The sequence below is a fragment of the Crassostrea angulata genome, chromosome 3 (genome assembly GCF_025612915.1).
Source record: "Crassostrea angulata isolate pt1a10 chromosome 3, ASM2561291v2, whole genome shotgun sequence".
NCBI lineage: Eukaryota > Metazoa > Mollusca > Bivalvia > Ostreida > Ostreidae > Magallana > Magallana angulata.
Window position 1 is genome coordinate 48,475,201 of NC_069113.1, and position 25,751 is coordinate 48,500,951.

General features: G+C 33.6%; 1 pseudogene; it reads right to left on the reverse strand.

Annotated features, from left to right (window-relative positions):
* Nucleotides 1-5,604: 5,604 nt before the first annotated feature.
* On the reverse strand, nucleotides 5,605-24,189 carry LOC128178785 (organic cation transporter protein-like; annotated as a pseudogene).
* Nucleotides 24,190-25,751: the final 1,562 nt, after the last annotated feature.

Consider the following 25,751-nt stretch of genomic DNA (forward strand, 5'->3'; position numbering starts at 1 on the left):
GGAGGCATGCCCCTTGAAAACCGAAAAGGTTGCACATACTGAAAAGAAATTTGGTTAACAGTTTTATCATAAGCATATCTAGGTCAAGTAATGTTCTGTTTACGATTGTCGGTAATGAGCAATTTTTGACAAAATTATGCCCCTTGGAATGATTCCAATTGTTTGCTTTCCATTCATTATCTCTGCAAATGTTGAATAAATTAATCACTGATATATAATAATTTATCATGAAAAAACGTGTTTTTACTAATGATTATAATGTTTGATCGTAATTTTAAGGCAAAATTAAATAAAATCATTGATAGATCTAGATAATCTTGTTGTGTGAGGAAAAAAATACGAACTCAATCTAACTTCCGCAAAAACCTGTCTACCAACTTTCTCCCATCTTTACTACTTCAGGCTGCTTAATCTAAAGTAATGAAAGTAGGTTTTTGATTACTGTCACCATAATTATTGATCAGATAAAATTCAATTGTACGTTACGGACATCACCTCATACGTGTTGAAATATTAATTAAAGATGTAAGCAATAACTCTGGTTCAGACATTTCGTGTTTAATGGCAAAATGTATGCATGTAAATTGTGGCACTAGCAGCTGTTAAGTTGCCAAGAGAATGGTGAAAACATTTCATATGTTGTGACTTTATCAGTACATACATACATATATATATATATATATATATATATATATATATATATATATATATATATATATATATATATATATATATATATATATATACACTATTGTCTGCATTTACTTGGTCAAATCCTGTTTGGAGTTAGTACAGTTTTAACATGTACATGTAAGCTTCAAGTGAAGGAACGGAAGTTTCAACTTCGCGCAAAGCCGGTTATTTTTCCTTTCCTTTAGAAATCATCATCCCATCCAACCCTCACCCTGAAGTTAAATAAGTTCGACTCGACTTTTTATCTTATAAATAACTGAAGTATTTGAAACTCTGTCTCTGAAGATTTCAATTCTAAATAAGGCTCGCTGATATTTAAGATGAATGATGATTTTTTTAAATTTAATTTTTAGGCACTAATATTACTAAACGTTTAAACATTAAAGGATGTTATGAAATCGGCGAACTAAATAAATGCTAAGTCGTCATTGGTGGATCAAATACCATATTTATAACATAAATTCAGGAAACTTTGTGTAAAATGTCAGTTAATATTCCAAACCGTGATAAGTTGAAGCAAAATGCAATGGATATACGTGAAAATAGAGTACATGTATACTGTTAATGGCAAAATGTATGCACGGAAGTTTCAACTTCGCGCAAAGCCGGTTATTTTTCCTTTCCTTTAGAAATCATCATCCCATCCAACCCTCACCCTGAAGCTAAAGTGAAAATAGAGTACATGTATACTGTTAATAAAAGATTTTATGAGTGTTTATATTGGGTGTGCTCGTACTCAGACTGAATTAAACATTAACTTTTTTTTAAATCAAAAGATAAGCACATGTAACTAAATCTCTTTTCTTTTCATGTTTTGATAAAGTAAAAACATTTGCTATTTGGTGGATTCCACCCAACGACCACAAAATCAAAAAGACATCCACATTACCTCTAGGCCACGCATCTAACATATTTAGATGTACTTTCAATATTAATGGCTATATACATGATTGTATTAGAAAAGACACGAATTGAATGAAATTATTGTCTAATTTTCAGTACGAAGACCACGTTAAGTAAAAAATATTTCAATCTAAACCTGTACTTCGAATATCTGTAGAACATAATTTTAATCGGATTTCTTTGGTTGATTCAAATATTCAGATATCCAATTTTTTGTGTATACTATTTTCCTATATATCCCTTTCAAAACCTGAATATTTTTAATGCGTTTAAGATAATTAAGACTCTTTCAGCATGGTAATTGTGTTATTTGCGTTTCTTTGAATATATTTGACTAAATATTGTATGATATTGAAAATGTCTGATGTTTGCAAAAGTGTTATATTTTATGCCGACATCGTATAACAAGCTCTCTATACCTCTTTGACCACAGAATTGAATAGGAACCGATATACGATACGAGTTGTCCAGGGCTGCGTTCAAGATCGTAGCGGCTAGGTAGGGCTACGTAGCGTCTACGTTGTTGAACGGTAAGCTAGCCTAGCCGCTAGGTAGATATTCGTAGCCTAAATATTTTATGCTAAACATCGAATTCAAGATGGCCACCTTAGTTACCATTTTGTAACAAACACAAAATCTAATTACATAGTGATATTTTATTCCTCCTTTAAGTTATAATGAATCTTAACATGTATATTTCAGCTTGAAATTAACAAATCATGTCAATGTAATAAGTCTTTAGTTGAATATTTCCAACTTCAAATCAAACATCTAGCGGCTAACCTAGCGGTCCGTTCAATAAACCTAGATATCTACGACCTAGCGGCTAGGCTAGCAGCTACGATCTTGAACGCAGCTCAGTTATAGAGACTATTTAAATAGATAAACCCGGCCATTCAAAGATCGTTTACCAAGTTATCAGATTTCGGTGAACATCGGCTCTTGTGACATCTTTATAGTGCGCAAGGGACCATAATAAACGTTCTTTTCAAAATTTTGATTATAATTCCAGGTAATGGTGTGTTCATTGCAATACCTGTCACATCCAACCAGCGTCATGGTTTTACGTTATTTAAGGTCAGACGACACGTTCCTCAATTTTAGATAACTTTTCCCAGGAATTTGTTTATGGTTTACTACTACTTTGACAAGCTTTCTTGCAAAAAATCAGGGTACCTTACCAATCATTTCTGCAAAATACTAGAGTATGCATTATCCTATATAATCTTATTGAAAATGCACTTGAATTGCTGATATGAAAATAAATACATATACAGCACCGCGAAATTCACTGTATTAGAAAAATATCTCCGCCGAGGCGGGGCTTAGAACTGACGACCTCTAGAACCTATATGATTCTGGCAGTGAGCGGCCACGGTTCTAACCACTCGACCATCTAGACATATAACCAATTACAAGTAAATTTTGATCATTTTTAAAGTATTTATAAAATTAATATTTTTTATTGGAACTCTTTATTACGAGGAGATACAAAAAAGATTCTCGAGGAACGTGTCGTCTGACCTTAAATGGGGTCGCATAAGCCAACATCTGTTCTTGTCTATTGTCTTGACACTTTCGGCCGTTTGCCAAATTTTGCATGAAGCTCCGCCGCAGATTTTATTACTTTCCAGTGTCTCTGGCCAATGATATGGGCTTCCGTCATTTTGTCATTGTCACTGTTTTTCTACTCATATACTATTGAAAAAGTCGACGTAGACCATTGTGTGCATGATCCATTGATTGACATTAAAGCTTTAATTATTTACACACATTTAACATTTATTTTATTAGATAACATTATGCAATGAATTGTTTTCTGTTCTGTCGAGAAAATATGTTCATTTTTTTTTTTACATTTTAAATATATATTTTACATACACGTTTTAGAGCGAAATTTTACTCAAAGAATACATCTGAAACACTTCTATTTTTCTTGCCAATTCTGCTTACAACTTTATTCATCAGTTTGTTTAATCAAATATATTTACAGGTAAATAAATTTTGTTTAGGCATAATTAAGGAGTATAAGCATAAGCTCCAAGGTATTTTAAGATATTGTCCGGAAAAGATAAAAGGTAGGAATTTGAGACATTTACTTTAACGTCGTCTTTAGTCCATAGGGAGCCTCGATAGAAAAAAATATGTACAGTGTGTCTTGAAACACACAATATTTCGTCCGTCTGTAATTCTCTCTGTGTAACATTCTTTTTTGATCGATATCTTAAACACCCTTTACCTTTACAGACGGACGGACAGACCCAAATTAATCGCCCCTTCCTTTAGTAAAAGCAGGGTACAAAACACTCCAAAAAGTAAGAATTGCAGTCCATAAGCATGTGACAATTTGTTTTACTAAATAGGCTAAGGGTACGTTAACAAATTTTTCGAACTTCGTCGGTTAGAAATGTAAACGATATAAAGCTTCAATCATCAAATGAAGTCATATAAATAATAATTAATATCACAAGGTTAAACAAACAAATTTGACGGCATTGTTTAAAAATGCTCGAATATTGTGTGTTTCAAGACACACTGTACATACTTAATTGATATTAAAATGTTTTTTCTTACAACAGTTTAGCTCAAAATCTGACTTACATAATTTAATCTAAAGCTAAACTTTTATGTTAAATTTACTTTGCATGGCTATCAAACCCGTCAATATGATTGACTTTCCGTTTTTTTTATTTTAAAAAATCTTATTGTTTAATAACTTCAAAACTCTCCATTTTCAACAAAACCAATAAAGTTATCAAAGTGATATGTTAATTATAAAGGTGTCATTAGGCATGAAAACAAAAATCTAAGCTGAATATTAAATTCATTAAAATCTCGATCACTGCACATAGATCCGTATGCAACATAGTCTACAGGAATATTGATTTTCTGCAAGTCGTGATTTATTTTTTAATTGAATTTTAAAATTTGCCTTTCGACCTCGTAAAAGGTAAATTAATTACTTTTTAAAAAGTGTTTTAACTGTGCATTTGCAATTCAGTGCAAAATGTTAATTGATTTGAACTCTTGTATTATAATTACAAACCATTCAATAAAACCAAGGGTTTTATATTAATTTCCAGAGTGTTAAAGTTGGATTTCGTGCGCTTTCACAAATGCCGTTGAAAATGGTTTGTAATGTAATGCTGAAGTTTCAATTATTTACTTCAGAACATCAATGATTGTTTCAGAAATCATAATGTGAAAAATGAATTGGTTTTATTTTAAAGATTTGGCAGACATGTGGAATTTTGGTTTTTCTTCTTACGTCGAGTTTGCTGGCGTTTCCATATAGAAACAAAGGTATGTAGAGTATTTTTTCATTTCCTGATGTTATAGTCATGTGTATTTTACTAAATCAACAATTCATCTTTTACAGTATACTATATTTGACTGAAGTTTAATCGTTATATACAGTAACTGTCTTTGAAATTTATGTGTCATTTTATTTTTACTAATGACTTTACTTTTCTTTACTTTATAGCAAACGTACGTGATTGGCGTGAAAATACAGTCCACGCTTTAAGAAATCGAGGATTGATTAACCATAGAAATGGAAGACAAACGGAAGTTGGAAGACTGACACAGAGAAACTATTACTCGGCAATACAGAGATCCAGGAATTCGCTACAGAACTCTGGTTATAATTTTGGTTGATGATTTCGAGTATGACTTGTAATATGTTATACATTAATTGTAGTTTTTTAAATTTTATGGCAGTTGGTTTCAATTTTTATTTGCTGTTTGTTAAAGTTTCAAAAAGAAAAAAGTTCAAAGTTTATTGAACGATGTGTTGAGTCAAGTTTGAATTTAAAGGCACGTCGGTGCCTAATATGAATGACACATTTAAAAATTGTACGACAATATCATTACCAACATGTTCCCTAACTTTGCATGTACATTGTCGTTGCAAAAATCGATCAGGTCATATTTAAAATCTAACTATCAGGGCATGATATTTCCAAATGAGAATTGGATGGCTAGCGGTAAGGCAAGGCGATTTAAACACTAAGTCAATATGCGTTTTTTATCATTACGTGATATTTTTATACAATAAAACTACCAACCAATAAACAATACATAAATTCAAAATAGGGGATTGATTTCGTAATTGAGAGCACATCAATTTTATCTTAAAATACTTTAAAATCTTCTACATATATACATGTAATAATATTTAAGACGTTTTTGCGGAGGTCAGTATGTTGCTTATTGTATTCTATCATTCTTAGTCTTATCGTTTATATCTGTAAGCCGTACTCTTTCGCAATCTGAATTTTCTGATCCTTCTGAAGTCTTAGGAAGATCACTGTCACTGAAAGTAGATAAACAATATGATTTTATGTAAAACAAACACTCTGCTGTAAAAAAAAAACGCAGCTGCTATCAACTGTTTAAATAAAAAATATATAGATATAAAAAAGAAATGTAAATGCCCGTTTATGCATTCAAATATAAAGCTAAAGATGTTCAATCCGATAAAAGACAATTATAATTTGTCCTTTCTAATATGTTAACATTACCTGTTTGCTTGTATTGCATTTGCTAATCATTTCTGCTACGTTTTTAAATGTTAATCAAACAGTTCAATAATCGTTCATATATTTACAATATTAATCCTTATTGAGTTATAATTCAGAAAATCGAAAACAAATTACAATATAAGAGCTTTAATATGTCTCTTTTGTTTACCATGCAATAAAACGCACCTGTCAACCATTAGATCCTCCTCGTGCTCTACGTCTTCCACCTGCTCAAGCAGCTTCCGTTTCTTGGTTTCCGGGAGTAATATTGAAAGGAATGCCACAAAGATGGTGACAACACCGTATATCAACAAAGGTAATGCTTTTTTCATTTTGCCATCCGCCTAAAAAATGGGTTTTATCTGTTATAATACTGGCCTGGAACTTGTGAAAACATTTGGACAATCATAAATGAAAGAGATTATGTATTATTTTTTTACGTTACAAGTTATCAATGTGAAAGATGTTTTGTATGCTGCTATTATATACTAACGTGAAAGATCGATAAACGTATTTTTGTAATACAAAAGTGATATTCTGATCTTACCAGACGGAACATATATGGTGAGGAATTGGATCCAATTCTTCCTCCAAAACTACATACTGCTATCACAAAGCTGCGAACGACAGTGGGAAAAAGTTCTCCAGTGTAAATAAAAACTTCCCCATATACTCCCGAAATCCCAAACTTTCCAACCATTGACAATGCAACCATAATCCAGTTGTGGGCTAAAACAAAGAAATAGATAAATTTAGAAGATATCAAAAGGATGTGATACATGTAGAGGAGTAAAATAAATAAAAACTTAAGGTTGGTATAATGGTTAAAAAATTGTTTAGGTTGGGAAAAATGATCAGTCCTCAACATGGAAATTATATCGTCAATTTAGTACTCATTTCGTTCGATTCACGCAAAGAAATAATATAGCATTATATTGACATACATCTTGGTTTTTGTTTTCTAAGTTAATATGTTATTGAAAAAAAGTACAATACTAAGTAGATGCCATTTCATAGATATAAACTTGAGATTTTTTTACGACACATGAAAACATATAAATAAAATGCAATTCTTACATTTATTTCCGAATAGAACAGGAATTGCAGAAGAAAGACACGCCGCTCCAGTTAGGAACATCAAAGACAGATGCATAGCTTTACGTCCTGTTTTATCCATCAACAAACAGAGCAGGTTGCCCAGAAATTCCATCACTGCTGCTACCGTGAAATTGATGTATAGATTGCCTCCTAGCTTTCCAATATTCAGAGTCAATCCGTAGTATATAGATGATATAACAAACCTAATTGAAATAATAATGTTGACAATATTCTGAATATTTGGATAACAGTTTATATGATTTAAGGGTTTAACTCAGCTGTATATTTCTAAAATGTAATTTAGCAGTAAACTGTAAATAAATGACATTGCTCGAAATGACGAACCAGTTTAGGACAATAATTATCCATCTAAAGAGAAGCTTTTTGGAATGGAAAAATTCTCTGAAGATTTCCTTCAACCCTCTGTCCTCCTCTTCAAGCCTGAAGTTGCTTGGCAGATCCTCAAAGTGGACTTTGTTAGTTTTTGCCGCTTTCTTTAGTATTTTTACAGCTTCCTTATTTTTCCCGCGAGAAAGAAGCCATCTAGGAGATTCGGGAAGTACTTGCGGCCTGTAAAGATTATAAAAATTAACAGAGAAAGCCGGAAAAAATGAAAAAAACTTTACTTATATTTTAGCAAAATATCTTGAAATCAATCTATCGCAGTTTGATATTAAACATGCAACCATTATGAATTGTAAAACAAACCCAAAGTCGATAAATAGGAATCTCACATAATATACCTGTAGGTACATCATTACTTACCATCAATAACAAACAGCAGAGACCATAGGAACGCCTAAGGCAAGTTGAAGCCATCGCCAGTCCCGTATAAAGTAGGCAAAGAACACCAGTAAAAACTCTCCAAAGACGTAGACCTCCAAAATCAGCGTGCCCGAAAACAGGCGTTTAGATGGCCCAACCATCTCCATGCCTGATAAAATTTTTATTTTATAATGTACAAAATTATGTATCCAAGGTTAAGTTATTGGCATACATACTAATAGGTTCTACATGTAAAAGTAATAGTTTGGAATGGTTCCTCTACTGCTACGATTGTAAAATCTGTACGTTATATCTATATTGACATCATACTAATTATAGTGTGTGAAACATGTACATGAAAATGTGCGAGGAAGCTTTTTCAAAATACCGATTTTCAAAACTAATAAAGATGAAATTATCGTTCTTCTATTTTGGCAAAAAAGGACAATTGAAAGTACAAGCAAATGCTTCTATAAAAGTATTCTCATAAGAGCTCTTCCAATTGACTTAATTCAATAGAAATTAGAGTTTGGAATTTAATTAAAACAACCATTATTTTTTTTAAACCTATAGTCCCATAACCGCAACGATGTGTGCATACAAAATAAGTGACGTGCGTAATGAAAAGTTGTTAAGCAGACAAATAAACATAGCACGTTATTTCAACTGCTCACTTGACGGAAGTTATTAACACGACGACGTCAAAATGAATCATTCAATGATTATGATAATAAACACACTACTTTGGCGACCAACTAAATAATCCCAATTTGATTATGTTTTACGTAAGTAATTTGACTATTCGAAGAAGCAATGATAAGTTTTTGTTTTAACATCTTTAAATTAAATAAGATACCTATAATGAATGCTCCCTGATAATAAGCCAATCCAGCTGCTCCGTCCAGGAAACGAAGGACGATGAACATGTACACGTTATACGAGAATGGCATAATAATGTTGGCGAGGAATTCAACAGTAGATGCGATAACAACCATTTTTCGTCTTCCGATTCTACAAAACACGACCTTTATAAAGATACAAGAAAAAAATAATGCTTTAACAGGTCGGGTACACTACCTTATATGGATAGCATTATTCAACACGTGACAGTATTTTCGTCAAACAGATTCTCCAATCCAGTGAATGAGTTGCAATGCATGACGGTCTACAACGTGTCTACGATTCAACAAACGCACGTGGATTTTGTCTGTTTTATTCACAATATTTAATTGCTTGCCGGAATGTTTGTACATCTTGATTTTTACTTTAGAAGGTAAAAAAGGAAAGATTACGTACCATTAACTTTGTTCCATGCTCACATTGAAAAATACTGTTGTTTAAGTTGATCAATTGTTGCTTTAAAAATGATCAGTATTAAACGACTGACAAACATACGCATACAAGTACAAACAGGTTTTGATAAGAAAAAACTGCACAGTTGTGTATTGGTGACTTTATCATTGTGCACTAGAAATAAATACAAGTAACTGTACATTTGTAACATACGTGAATAGCCACGGTAGTAGAAATGCACAAATATACAAACGCAGAAACGCAAGCTGTGCAGCATATAGTATTTTATCCGTGAAGCAATCTGATGAATGTCCCTGAAGAAAATATCAACGCGCATTCTAATAATGTTGCTTTAAATATGGGATATCATGTAAAAAAACAAAAAAACGGTACTCGCTGCTTCTAGTTCTATAGGACGTACCTCTCTTTTGAACAGTGACAATGGGGTATTTAAATAGGTTGATATAAGTCCTCATATGCAATACTTTTTAAATGTGAGCATAGAAATTGAAGTTCATACATAACTGTCCATATTAATTTCATAAATTCTGAAAAATCATTCATAATGAGTTTCCAAAGGACAATTCAAAATGGTATATATTTTCAATACGCTTTGTATACACTGAAACTTGTAGTAGCCCACAATGCCTTGCAACTCATTCACCTGATTGGTTTGTCGATAAAAGTAAACAGATGGCTAATTTAGTATGCAAATTTATGCCGACGTCACAAAATATAGTGGTCTCGACCTGTTTAATCCTATACACAAAAAAAACAACGATTTTAACTTTTTTTAAACATTGTTATCTGTCGTAGTTCAACTATTAGGTAACCTTAGACTTAATTGTCTACAGACCGAAAATAACTCTGTTTATACAGTATGTTGATACCAAATTTTAACAAGATTTTTATTTCATAACTAAGAATTGAGGGTCAGTTTTTATTACGTAAAGCTAGATTGGTTATTCCTATCCGTTTCTAAATCATATGGTGCTAGATTACAATTGACGTATTGAGTTTGGATCCTACATACCATATTCTGGATGTACTACACAATAGAAACCCAAAGGCTTGCCCGGTCGCCATGTGTAATGTAATCCATCGAAAGCTATATACACAACCCTCTGTAATCTAAGATCAGTAGATAAGTATATTTTTAAATAAACAGTGTAAGATTTGTTTTAATAAATTAAAGATTTACTGTATATACTTTTTTGGGGGAAAAGTAATAGGTATCCATCAAATCTATATCATAATTTTACATTTGTGTAAATCAAAATTTTATATTTGACTAGTTATAGAACAGGGTGAAAATTTGTCATTCAGTCAACAGAAAAGTATCTTAAAGGTTATACAAAAGAGATGGAACATTGTAGCCGTTACACGGTCACCTTTCAAAACCTGATAGCTGAACTTCACCAGTAAATGTTTATAAACCCTCCGATTTGATACATCCGATTGCGCACTCGAAACACGAGGTCATTGCCTAGTTGTTAATTTTGCGCCTTTATGCCACGTCTTATGTGCATTTTCTGTTTACATATTTAAACAATAAAATGCCTTCTCTGGTGGTTCATTTGGATATCAAGGTAGCGGCATTAAAAATCAAAATCGAAATAAAAAATATGACCCTTGTATTCATTGGTATAGATGAATTTATAATACATTTATAAGTGAAATAAAGTAAATTGGGAATGTAATAGGATATGCTAACATCTTTTCTCTATTCTGCAGTACTAGTAATCTGGACTTTCCAACATTTTTTCAACAATTTCCATTGCCTTTGCATTGCAATATCTCTGTTTACTTTGAATTACATGTAGCTTTGTATTAAAAACCGACAAGCTAGAAGGGGTGTTTTAAAGGGGTTAATCTTAAGATGTTTTTATATTATTGTATGAACATCACATATAAGTCGTCTGAACCCTAAGGTGTTAATACATGTAAACATTGAATAGTATATTATAAAACCAAAATGTTATGGAAAGATATCTTTAAAAAATGCTGTTGTTTATGTCCTGACCATGGAAACTATATTTCTTCCGGCTTTGAACTCAATTTTGTTATTATAATACTTAGCCTATAATTTAACCGTGTGTAATTAATAGTGATATAATGCATTGGACTGAGCCCACGAGTTATATGTAGTTCCCTTCAATACCCTCTCCTCTCATATTCTTACTCATTATCATACATAGCAGAAATTAATCAATCTCTATTTTATAAATCTTTTGCAGGATTGATTATTGTTCAGCATACAAACACCTTATGTTTGTTTTACTCAGTAATTGAAGACTTTGGACATTTAAGAAATTTAACTGGGTTGTGTTTTTAGGATAACAGAACCACTCTTTATAATCGATATAAAGAGCGTGCATTGGACACCCAAGGTCAATCATTTTAGAATCTTTCTTAAAGGGGCATGGTCACGATTTGAGACAAGATCTATTTTTCTGTTTTTATTATTTACAATAATTTACAAATGCATTTCAAATAATCAAGTGAAATCTGAGAGTCAGTCGTTGAGTTACAAGCAAGATACAGGGCTCACAATTCTTTGTCTTGTAAACAAAGCTCGTGCCCTGTTTTTGTTTACAAAGGTTCAAAATAAAAATAGTAAAAATCTTTTTCTAGCTAATTAGTCCATCTCTTTATTCATTTTAAGCAAAATTTTTATAACGTTCAACACATTCATTTTATCATTTTAGGTCTAACACTGGCATTTTTTCTTCAACGTTCAAAAAACTGTAAACAAAGGCTTTGTTTACATAGCAAAGAATTGTAAGCCACGTAACTCGCTTATTATAACTAGACGAATGAGACTTTAATTTTGGTTCCTTATTAAATATGCCTTACTGAAGCATTGTAAACATTAAAATAAAAAAAATAATTTTAGACCAAAATCGTGACCAAGCCCCTTTGAGGTAATATTTAAAGATAAAAAATGTATTTTCATCATATGACCAATAAAGTCCGATAAAGCAATATTACCCTTGCTGCAGGTTTATAAATTGTCAGGTTTAGTCAACTAATTAAAAACTTGCACTTTACTAGTGAACCATATTTTTATACAGAGGAGATATATTTATTAAAACATTGCATTATCTTTGTACGTAAATTGCTGTAAACTACTAGAAAAATTTAAATAATATAATTACTTGGGTTTTGATTTTTGATAACTTTTTGGCAAAACATCTGCATATAGAGTAGCTCGATTCTCTGCATAGGTAATGTTTATCAATTCAGTTATTGATACTGTTCACACAAAAGAAAATCCGGTTTGCTGTCACACTCTAGATTTTCTTGTTATAAAAATATAATCAAAACATTGATTATCATTATAAAATAACAGTGCAACAAACATACTATGCACCGACAATTACTTCTAACATAAAGTGCAATTTAATATATATTTACATGTACAAATGCACGACATTATGTCATACGAGGTATAATTTCAGAAATTAATTCATAATATCATAAATATTTAATTGGTTAGTTACAGTATATAAACCAAACAACACAAAAGTAAACTTACACATCCCCCAGTGGACACAGGGTAACAGTGGCCAAGACGTATCCAAAGAAATAGGCTGATACAGACAGGGAGTGAAGATACGTGTTGTCACAAACCAAGTTAAACTGCAAAAATGCACATTATAGATGTGTTATCTTATTGGATAAATAAACTTTAACACTGGAGTAAAAATTTCTACATTTTAAAAAATCACTTAAAATACATATAAGTCTACAACATTTTGTGCTCATTATTAACATTAAGTTAGTTACTTTTGAAAGTGTGAAATATCAGAACACGTACTATTCCTACCACATGAACACATGTTTGTATTGAGTCAATACTTTTTTGATATTGAATTGTTTTTACCTGAGAATTTACTGTTCGGGTAAACACTGAATAATCATATACCCACTCAGAACATGTTTCAAGCGTTCCGTTGACTATGATATTGCATTCGTCGTAGCTTCCATCCAACTTTACCGGAATTGTTAAATTTATCAAATCTTTATGATGCTGTCCCTGCACTGCATAGGAGTCGTTCTCCAAGTCAGGGATTTTACACCTAAAAGATATATATATATATATATATATATATATATATATATATATATATATATATATATATATATATATATATATATATATCCAAAGTCTTTTTTTCAATGAATAAATAATTTATAATGTTTATATATATATATATAGAGAGAGAGAGAGAGAGAGAGAGAGAGAGAGAGAGAGAGAGAGAGAGAGAGAGAGAGAGATACATACTTTTAAAAATTGTAAATACATTCAAACCAATAAAATGACAAATAGTGCGTGTAAAGTTGTTTACCTTTATCAAGTCTAAATATGGAAGACCAGATGCAATGCATAAGGCATTAATCTCACATCTTTAAAGCTTAAGTGTTGATTAATAAGCCAAAATTATTAGCTTATGGAACGACTTAATAGATATTATGATGAATTATAAATTGATATCAAATGCATAGATGCAATTAATGCGGGGTTTTGGAGAGAAGAATTATAATTTTTTCAAGTAATAGAATCTCAATCAATTCATAAATAGTTTTTAATTGTATTATAATAAGCTTAAGTTTTTTTTTAATTTCTTTTGATCAGTGGTTTAGAATTTTAATGTAATAGTGAAGTTTCATTCATTTAGTTGCCTACACATTACATTAATTAGAACAGTTCAACAGACACTCATAATTTTTACAACAATTGAAATCCTTACATGTCTTTAAATTCTAAACATGTTAATTAAATATTTGTATGATGCATTCAAGCGTTTTAGAAATGTTGCTGAATATTGTTTTTAATTCTTTTTATTATTTTGCCAAGATAGTCAACTTTCTGCGTCGATTCCTATTATGACGTCAGCCAAACCACGAGCTACCTTAAAGCTGACATATAGGGTGCTTTCCATTTAACCGGCATCGCCGGTTTTGCTGGTGTTGCCTTCGTCGCCGATTGCTGGAACGCGCGTCGCCAGCGAGCGATTGTGGCAACGCAATATACCGTTGCCGATTAGGAAACAATATGGAGTCGAGGTTATCATATTCTACAAAACCAGTATTTCTAAAACTACAATTTGTCTTACTATATTGAAATACATTAAATCTGCAAAAATCCAAAAATTCTGGATCAAATTTTAAGATAGATATCAGAGGCCTGTTCAACAGAGCGGGTGCTCGCGAGCGATCGCCAAAATTCCCTATACCCGCAACACAAATTTTGGCGAGCGCTCGCGGGCGCTCTCTCTGCTGAACACGCCTCTGTTTTAAGCTGCAATCGTCATCGTTGGATCATTGTGACGTTGCTAACCGTTCCATTAACATCCCCATTTCCCGATAACGTCGCCGGCGAGGCAACGTAAATGGAAAGCGCCCTAAGTAATAAATACGCCTTATTCCTCTTTTGGCGTCGACGTCTGTTTCTCTTTTTAAGAAATGAATTTAATTTTTTTCTATTGATCGACGTATCAAAGAAAAAATTGCCCGAAAAACTTTTAAATCAATCCGCGTAGCCGGTCAATTTTTCCTTTAATACGTCGACCAACAAACAAAAATTATTAAATTCATTTCTTATCATTTAATAAAATATTTTCAAATCATAAAATGTGAAGGTTCATTGATCAAAAATGTAAATAATGTAAATGAAGCGGCGCGTATGAGGGTAAAACAACAACACCAACAATATTCAAAATGGATGCGCCTTCAGCTAAATTTTAATGGATTTGACACAAGTAGAGAGTTGAAATCTGATCCGACTGAGTCGGAAACGAAATGGAAATACATGCGATGGCTTGAGATGTTATTCACTGTGAAGCAGAATCGTTAAAACTGTTTTCAAGTGATGAAGTGCAAAAATAACCCTATACAGAGTAATTTCTACATCAAACACAAACATGTAACAATGTCAAAGTTAGATGATGTTGTAATACAGTGAGTTTTTAATTACAAAAAGAGCTGCCTGTAACGTAACATCGTTATTGGAAAATACTGGTTATTGAAAATAATTTTTTTTTAGCAAATACACGCGGGGGTGTTAAGGAAGCATATGGACAATTTAGCGTCTTATTTTGACTGTTATATTCAAAATCGTGAAATTAAATAATTATTTTGAATAAGATCAAAAACTTAGTATTATCCTTTAAAATAGATGTCAGTGCAATAAAATCGGGTAGTACATTACTGCCACATCGCTGCATTATCACGTGACAACTATAAATAGCTTACGTATATTCCTTAACATAAAATGAGATAGAACAACACTACCCCGCGGTTTAAAAAATAAAATAATTATACCAATTGAAAGCAAAACATCTCAGTTTAATCAAAACCGCTGCTAGAATCCTATGTTTTTCCTCATTAAAAAGTTATTAATCCGGTTCACGTAAAACCTTCCCAACTTTTATATAGTTTGCACGGAAAACGGCAAATTGCATCAAAACAACACACAACCTGTGATTCTAGCAGCACTTTTCAATTTAAGCATTGATCAAACTAACGATACTTATAAAATTTCAAGTTCAATATATACGGGGTAGTGTTGTTCTAGTTGGATTTTTATATCGTAAACAACGACAGAGGAAAGCCTGGCCGAGAAAGAAAAGCAAATTTACATACCTTTTAGCGAATTATTGATTAAACTAACATCCCCTCCCGTATTCTTATGTTCAATTCTCAAGAAATCACACCACAATACTTTATTAGAGTTCTTAGATTAGTTATATTTTGAATATGTTTACAATGCTTTCCGATCAAATTCACACGACATTCAACTTTTAGTCATGACGTCATCAATGTGTAAATCTACGTAATACAAACTAATTTCTGGAAAAAATTGTCTTCAGTATTTTTTATTTGTTTTTGATCTACGTTTCGTTGCTTAGATATTTGAATATGTACATAATAATTAAGATTTGTGATTTCACGGAATTACATGTAACTCAGATTCCATATGCTTCCTTAACACCCCCGCGCATTACACAACTTCGATCTACAATCATCATTCGTTGTGGTACGTAAGTGTTAGTATCTAAAATTTGATCCACATTCCTCTACAGATTTTATTACTCTTTAAAAAATGATGCTGGGGGTAAATTTCTTTCCTTTTAAATCAATATATATTAAGAAGGGGGTACGCCTTAACTTGTTGCATCCTGTTTGAAATGTACTTTCTCGAGCGAATACACAATACGATTTTGTCGAATGAAGCAATGCATGCCATGAGAGATAGGCATAATAAAGTGATAGAACATAAGGAAGGGAGAGGGCTTAAATAGGCTGTGCCTGTTGCCTAATCTCACTCAATATATTATATTGAATTAAACATTGTTTTGTAATAGAGTCAACAATTACTTACGTAAATTTTATTCTATTTCCGTTATATATGCGATCGGGTTTGGTTTATTTTCTTTAATCGTATTTGTTACTAGAGTTTTTCTACATCTAGTATCTTTATTTTGATTTGGTAAGATTCCTGTAAATACCGAACACTCTCAAGAAATCTGTGTCCAAATCTATTGAACTGTTTATGTCTCTAACCTCTATAGGTTAGTACAAATTCTTTTCGTTTTATTTGACCAAGAACTAAATTTTTCTCTAGTATCTCTTAGCATAGTAATTAGTTTGTCGTTATTTATTCATTGTTTACATTAAAGTCCACCACTCATTTTCGATAACCATAGGGATTTGCATTCCTCCTTTTATTTGCCTATTGTTGTTTTTTTGTCTACTAAACATAAAAAAAACCTTTTTGTGTCTTACGTGTTATAATGAATAAGGCAACGGAACCTCGAATCACAATGAACTGAATTAAGAGGGGGTTAATTAATTTAAAGATCTCCTATAACATAATTTTAGGGGCTCGTCCGGGATTCGAGTAATCCGTGGTATCTTTCGTCATGACACATTTGGGGGATTACCTTCAATACTTTCAACCCGGCTGGAGTGGCAAAGGAAAAATTTATGAGAGATTTTTGAAAGATTTTGAAAATTATGAAGATTCTAAAACAAATAAGGAAAGTCCAGTAAAATCCAGTCGGTCTTTGTTCACTTCAACCGCTTTTATTTTTATAAGTTCTTCTCCTCAAACCCATTGGAGTACCGGCTCTCAAGGGCCTAATGCACCCCTACGTGTATCAACAAACACGTCTAATACATTCTCACTCGAACGCGAAGAAGAATTTAAAACGCCAAATATATCGCAGAAGTATCACGTGCCGCGGTCGTAAATTTGGTCATTATGCAAGCAACTGTTGCGATCAAACAGAAACTACAAAAGAAAATATAGAAGTTGATAGTGGTCCTTTAAACTCCCATTAAACTCCCAGGGGCTGAGTTCGAGCCCGAAGTCTCAGCCAAAGTCGGTGAAAATTGTAGGCCGCAATCTGCAATTGGTAACATTTTAGGGCAAACAGTTGTGTTGAATACGGTTACTTTTAGTGCATTTTATTTGCCTTTAACGCTATAGCATGACAAAGTTAATTTTTTGGTAGATACTGGGTGTTCCGAAACTTTAATTTCCCAAAATACAATCGAAACTGTTGAAACCAGTTATAGGGCTGATATAGAAAGCGCTTCAATCACGCTGGTTACAGCCTCTGGTAATGAGTTACCGGTCTTGGGGGAAAAAAGAAACTTTTAAAATTGGTAACAATGTGTATACACATGATATCCTCATAGTAGAAATTATGATTTGTCAGGGAAAAAAAAGAATTAAGGAGTTATTATTTGAATTTTCGGATGTTTTTGTAGGACCTGCGGTAGGATGGAAAACCATTGTGGTTGAACATAAAATAGATACTGGGGAACATGCGCCTATTAAAATCCCCCCTCGAAGAGTTTCGTCAGTTAAAAAGTTAGCCATAGAAAAGGAAGTTCGGAGTATGCTAGACAAAAATGCGATAGAACATAGTCAAAGCCCCTGGGCTGCTCCTGTTGTTCTAGTTACCAAGTCAGACGGAACAATTCAATTTTGTATTGAATACCCGAAGTTTAATTCCGTCACAAAGAAAGACGCTTTTCCACTTCCAAGAATTGACGAGGCCTAGCTGCAATAATGTAGCCCTCTCCGATTTTTTATATCTGATGTTTACTGGAGAGGGCTACAATTCCACAGGATCTCCGTAATGGTGCAAAATTAATTTTTTAATGCGACTGACTTCGGTCTGTAAAGATCAATTTTATATTTGACTTCCTTTGGATAAAATGATTTTTCAATTCAGGTTGAACAAATTAAAACTAAATCAAAACCAGATAAAACATATCAGCATGTTTACCAGTCGTCTTTTTCAGCAGCCATGACAGTTCTCGCGTGATTGTATGGGATTTACGCTTGGAGTTTTGATGGGCTTGATAACGTGAATGACAGTGTAAATAATCGATCTTACCTCGTTCTATCACTAAAACATCGTTTCAGGAAATGATATATAATGGAAAATTCATATTTACCGCGTTAATTATGTTTAAAATAGGGGAATTCCTATATTCAGTTCAAGATCCGCTCCTGAATTCTCATTGGCTGTCCCAAAATAAAACCGGTCAAGGTCAGTAAACATGGCGGACAAATTCAACTTTTGTTATTGACAAACACGAAAAATAACCGATATATGGACTATACTTGATATTTTTGGATTAATTTATGCCATAGACATCTACAATGTTTGAGTTCAGGTAAGAAATGCAAATGTTATTGTCATTTATGTACGATTTGAGACGAAATCGTTGCGGGAGTGAATCACTCCCGCACTTGCACCATTACGGAGATCCTATGGAGTTGTAGCCCTCTCCCCCAAAAAAAAAATCGGGAGAGGGCTACATTATTGCAGCTAGACGAGGCCTTACAAACGTTAGCCCATTCGAAATATTTTTCTACTGTAGAACTGGCTAGTGGTTACTGGCAAGTGAAGATGGTAGTCGAAGATAAAGAAAAAACGGCTTTTGTTACTCATAACGGTTTTTTTTTTCATTTTAACGTCATGCCATTTGGCCTAACGAACGCACCTGCCACTTTTTCTCGACTTATGGAGTTGGAGTTCTTGGGGTATTGCGGTATTCAAAATGTATATGCTATTTAGATGACTTTATAGTTTTTGATATAGATTTTGAAACTGCTTTGTCAAATTTAAGTGACGTTCTACAATGTATACGAAGAGCGCATTCAAAATTAAAGCCAAAGAAATGTACTTTATTCCAAACGTCCGTGGTATATTTGGGACACATTGTTAGTGAATCAGGTATAGCATGCAATCCAGAAAAGCCAAAGCCGTTCAAGGCTGACCAGAACCAAGAAACATGTCTGAAGTTAAAAGTTTCCTCGGTTTAACCGGGTACTATCGCCAATTTATACCTGAGTTTTCTACAATAGCATCTCCTTTAACTAAACTTACGCGCAAAAACAGAAAATTATGTTGGGACGAATCTTGTCAAAAAGCGTTCGATGGGTTAAAGCAGTGTTTCATATCCGCGCCTCTTCTGTCGTATCCTAATAGCACTGATCCGTTCATTCTTTATACAGACGCAAGTTTAGTAGGAATAGGGGGTGCTTTGTCTCAAGTACAGGATGGAGAAGAAAAGGTCATCGCGTACGCCATTAAAACTTTAAGTAAAACCCAACAAAATTATTGTGTTACTCATAGAGAATTGTTGGCCGTTGTAGAGATGTTTAAACAATTTAAACATTTTCTCTTGGGTAGACATTTTCTTTTGCGCACAAATCATGCATTCCTTGTGTGGTTAAAAATTTTAAAGGTGCTCGCTAGATGGATATCTGTAATAGACACGTTTGATTTTGAAATCCAGCACCGCAAAAGTGGAAATCATATCAATGCTGATGGATTGTCAAGAAGACCATTTAGATAATGTAGATCAAAATAAATTAAATGTTTACGGCATTTTTAATGGGTCCGAGTTGGAAACTGGGTTGAACACTGGGGTGTAGAATATATTAAAAAATGGCAACAGGAAGATCCTGAAATTTGAAATAATCAAAATAAACCCCCCCCAAGAGTGTAGTTAAAAATTGTTCACACCTAGTCAAGATCATGAACATCATGTGGGAATAGTTTAAAATTTTTAAAAATGAAATTTTATATCCAACATGTAAGGAAAATGCAGCCAAGCAAACAATTCATCAGATAGTAGCTCCGTCCAGTGTCAAAGATAAAATTCCTAATTACTTACACAATGATATATTAGCGGGTCATTTTGGTAGGGTCAAAACTTTAAAAAATGTCAAAAGGCGGTTCTATTGGCCTAGAATGACAGAGGATGTTAAACTCTGGTGTGAAGCGTGTGATTAGTGTGCTAGAAGGAAACCGGGTCCCGTGGTAGGCTAATCCCCTTTACAGCAATCGGTAAAACAATCGAGAGAATTGCAATAGACATTTTAGGGGGCTTCCTACGACTAGAAAGGGAAATGAGTTTATAATCAATGTGGGGTATTATTTCTATAAATGGAAAGAGGCCTATACAGTCCAAAATCATACAGCTATGACTGTTGCCGACAAGTTACTAACAGAATTTATTTGCCGCTACGGTACCTTGTTTCAGATTCATACCTACCAGGGTCGGGAATTTGAGAGCGAGTTGTTTATAGCTTTATGTAAAAAGCTGGGTATAGAAAAGACTCGCACTAAACTGTACCGTCCCCAATCTAATGGACGTGTCAATCGGTTCGATCGCACACTAATTCAGATTTTTTCGGCCTTTGTCAACAAAAGAAAAATGACTGGGACGATCATCTCCTTCACTTAATAATGGCGTATAGAGCTACCGTACATGAATCCACAAAATGTTCTGCAAATTTAATTATGTTGGGTCGAAAATAATCTTTACCTATCGATATTATGGTGGGTCCTCCCCCTGGGGAAAAACTTGATCTTTGTCAAATTATGTATGTAGCATGGGTACAGAACGCCATTAGATCTACATTTGAATATGTGTGTGACAAAGCAAACATTGCTGCAAGTCGTCAAAAAATTTATTATGACAAGGGTCTAAAACAAAGGTCATATAAAATAGGTGAATCCGTGTGGAGATGGTATCCCCCTGCTATAAATAATAAAGTAGGACAAGGTTGGACAGGCCCCTATTTGGTTGTGGGAAAAGTTTCCGACATTACATATGAAATTCAAAGAAATGAGGCCAATAAAAGCATTAATATTCTTGTCGATCATTTAAAACAATACACTGGGAAAAAACCCATCAGCAATTGGCTAGACAAAACGGAAGAAGCTGACTCCTTAGAACTTACAAGCGCCACTCCAGTTGGTTTACCCAGAAAAACCCGACGGGATAGAACCACCCCCCCCCCCCCCGCCTTATTCTATATAAAACAAATACACATGTATATACAGATTTTTTTTTACTTTTCATAACATTTATCTACTAAAACAATACAATAAATAAACACAATGTAATTATTATTATGCCTATAATAAGGCGGTTATTCTGCCGGATATTATAAATATTATGTGTGTATGGTTTTTTAAAATCTCAGGCATGGACGTTTTAGAGGTTCTTTTAGGAGATGAAGAATTGCTCACAATTGAAGATGTTATGGAGAAGACAGAACACACTGGACCAGGGGCTACAGAGGGGGGTCATGTCCCAGATAAGAATCCCTCTGAACAAAAGTCGACAGAGACCCCATCCATCGAAGTAAGCATTTCATGCCCGGCGGAGGGTTGCCTTGAGGGGTTTCCCCGGTGGCCAGCCCTACTGGAGCACTGGAGGATGACACACGAGGCCCTCGTTCTCACTTTACGGTGCCCATTTCACATGTGCCCCTACCAGCATGTAAAGCAGGGACAGGTTGCGCGACACCTGTACAGGGCCCATTAGCGGCAGTCTAGGGATATCATTATCCAGAGCCGACTGGAGAAAAACCACAAATCCAAACCCCGGTATGTCAAAAGATGTCGCCAGTTTCTTGAGAATATAGTTAATCCAAGGACCTTTGGTGGGTGATATTTTATGGAGAGAGGAGTATATTTGCATGGATGAGACGGTGGATATTCGGGGAGAGGAAGTTTTCCTGCATTACAGAAGAGGCAATGGATGCCCAGGAAAGCTGATTGGGAAAACCAACAGAAATTATTGAGCTTCATATTAACTGTTAGAGTTAATGTTAAAATTCGTTTTCAGTTTGATAATTATGATTTATTGTTATTGTTAAAATAATTTACAATTGTTATTCATTTTGTTTGTATATTACATGTTATTGTTTAAAAAAGATTAACAATTGTTATTCAAACGAATTTATTTTTTTTAAGGAGGGGGAATATAGTAGAATCAACAATTACTTACGTAAATTTTATTCTATTTCCGTTATACTCGATCGGGTTTGGTTTAATTTCTTTAATCGTATTTGTTACTAGAGTTTTTATTAGTTAACGTCTATATTTAGTATCTTTATTTTGATTGGGTAAAATTCCTATAAATACCGAACACCCTGGAAATCTGATGAGTCGGTGGCAAAGTTCTATTGAACTGTTTATAACTGTCTAACCTCAATAGGTAAATAGAAATTCTTTTCGTTTTATTTGACCAAGAACTTAATTTTTCTTTAGTGTCTCCCAGCATATTAATTAGTTTGTCGTTATTTATTCATTGTTTACATTAAAGTCTACCACTCCTTTTCGATAACCATAGGGTTCTACATTCCTCTTTTCATTTGCCTATTGTTGATTTGTTTGTTTAATAAACATTTAAAACTTGATTTGTTTTACGTGTTATGATGAATGAGGTACCCGAACCTCGAATCCCGATGAACCGAATTAAGAGGGAGTTAATAAATTTAAAGATCTCCTATTACAGTTTAAAGCTGAACACCGCTCCTGCATGTAAAATGCATTATCCCTCAAACTTCTCTTTTATCACCGCTATTTTTACAACCCCTGGATAAGCCAAAGATCTCTAAGCAGTTGAAAGTATTTTGCTGACGATGTCTCACCCTAATGCACATACATCTTGCCTCGCCGTTGTACTCGGTCGCGATAAAATTATCAAATTTTGCGCACTTTTTGTAAGGTCAGAAAAATACTTACAAAAAATAAACAGGTGCACATAAATTAGGAAATAAATGCCAAAAAATCCAAAGACTACGAACGGAATACTATACGTCGGCCACGAGGTTCAGATGTGCAATCGGATGCAACGAAATAAAAGTTTATTTTCCGGTACCTGGGCTGGGTGACAGTGCCTATTTACGAAAAGTGTTCAGATTTACAATTTAAAAAAAAAGAACTTGAGGGAGTTGGTATTTTGAAGTGTACTGTTTTCACAGTGTCTGAACATTGCAAGTTACAGCTTGAAGTGAGAAACGTCTCTTGTATACGCCAAAAATTCTAATTTAAGAACATGACAATATTCTAATAAATTTTACCCTATTTTATTTTGAATGAGTGGGGTTTTTAAAACCATATTTTTGTTGCGGATACATGTCCACCTCATTTCACGGGCGATTAAATGCAAGGGTTTAAGTTATGTATATATTTATGAAAATGTTACAGAAATAACTTTACTAGGTTGTTTGATATCCATGCACATGCCTGTCAAAATATCGGAAAAATTAAATTTGAATACTGATTGCTATAAAAATGCTGCCATTAATTTCCCTAGTAAAAATAGATCCCGAGGGCTATACATAGAAACCATCTAATGATTTTTAAAAACATTTCTTACCTGTGAAGATGTTCTCCAAGTATAAAATTAGACACAGGCGCTCCAAAGGAATTGAAGATGATTGGAAAGAAAACAATCATCAGGAGACGCTTTTGGTACGGACCAAACGTTCCCAATTTTTGAATGAGAGCATCATAATCCATGGTGTGTCTCCTAAAATCAAACCGTTGACTGCTTGTACAACTACCAGTTCATCATATACGCCTCGTAAACATTCACACTAAGCCCATCCATGCGGACCTATTTCAATATATTTCTCTTCTGTATTCGGAGAAATTATTTTCCCTTTGAAATATGATAAAAGCTCCATGTGTTATATAAAAAATATCTCCCCCCCAAAAAGAAATTCAAATTTTTCTTTTTGTTTTTTTGTTTGTTTAGTTATTACTATACTCTGTCCCGAGTTTTTGCTTCCACCACTTTTCGCTTGATATCTCGATAATAATAAATACCTTTGTGGTCAAACTACGCTCATCCACTAATATGAAAAATGTAAAGATTATCTGTTTTGAAACGCCCCCTCTTCCGCTTCAGGTTTCAATACACATCCCTAAATAGAAAGTCTACGGAGATTTTGCATTCCATCAGCAATAATTAAGCCCGGATGATAACGTTAAAATATTGCGCGAGGTGTCCCGAGTACTTCGGAATGGAGAAAAGATGTAAACATTTCCCATTATAAATCTCCGTAAGTGTAAACTTTTATGAGTGAAAAGGAATAATTTGTCAATGAAAAAATCTTGGATATTTTCCATATTGTCGATTTCAACTATTGTCGATTTCAACTGTACTTCTTTCACAGGTATGTGCATTTTTATTACAATTCACCAAAAAGTGATGGAAGCAACAACTTCTAAATTAATACACACATTTTAGAAGTTGTTGCTTCCATCACTGTCTTAATATACAAATGAATAGTTGTGAACTGAACTGAACTGAACTTTATTTATTTTACAACGATTGATAAACAAGTTCTACAACTTATATTAATATCTCTCGTTGGCACGGATGTTATCGCGAGGGGGTCATTGGTGTGGGAAGAAGCCGGAGTACCCGGAGAGAACCCACGTGTCCAAGCGGGCGACCGCCATACCCTATCACATACTACCTCTGTCGATCACGGGGATCGAACTCGGGTCGCAGCGGTGAAAAGCGAGTGCATTGTCCACTACGCTACCTGGACACCTTATGAATAGTTGTAGAAACCAAAGCGCCTGACCTAGTAATAGCATCAATAGTGAAACAGACTATACTGTTTTATGCAGAATGTTCCTTGAAAATGGCTCGATATACTAGGTTTTTATGCAATACAGACACCCATTATTTTTCTAAAAACATGGTATTGCACACCACACTCATCAAACATGGCTAGGATTTTATTAATCAACCCAATGTTTATATTTTCAACCACTCTACACCTTAAAAGATGTTCATGTTTTAACATAAATCAAAGTAGGATATGATATGAAAAACGACCATATTATCCGAACACTTATACTTCCGCTCGAAATTTCACAGGAGTAGTAATAGTATGCTGATACTAGCACACTTTAGATCCGCCCTAGATCCACCCATTCCACTCTATAAGTCTACCAAATATGTAAATATAGCAGAAGGCTTGGAGACTAATAGAGTGGAATGGAGCCACCCATTCCACTCTATAAGTCTACCAAATATGTAAATATAGCAGAAGGCTTGGAGACTAATAGAGTGGAATGGAGTGTAGGGATAGTCTCCAAGCCTTCTGCTATATTTACATATTTG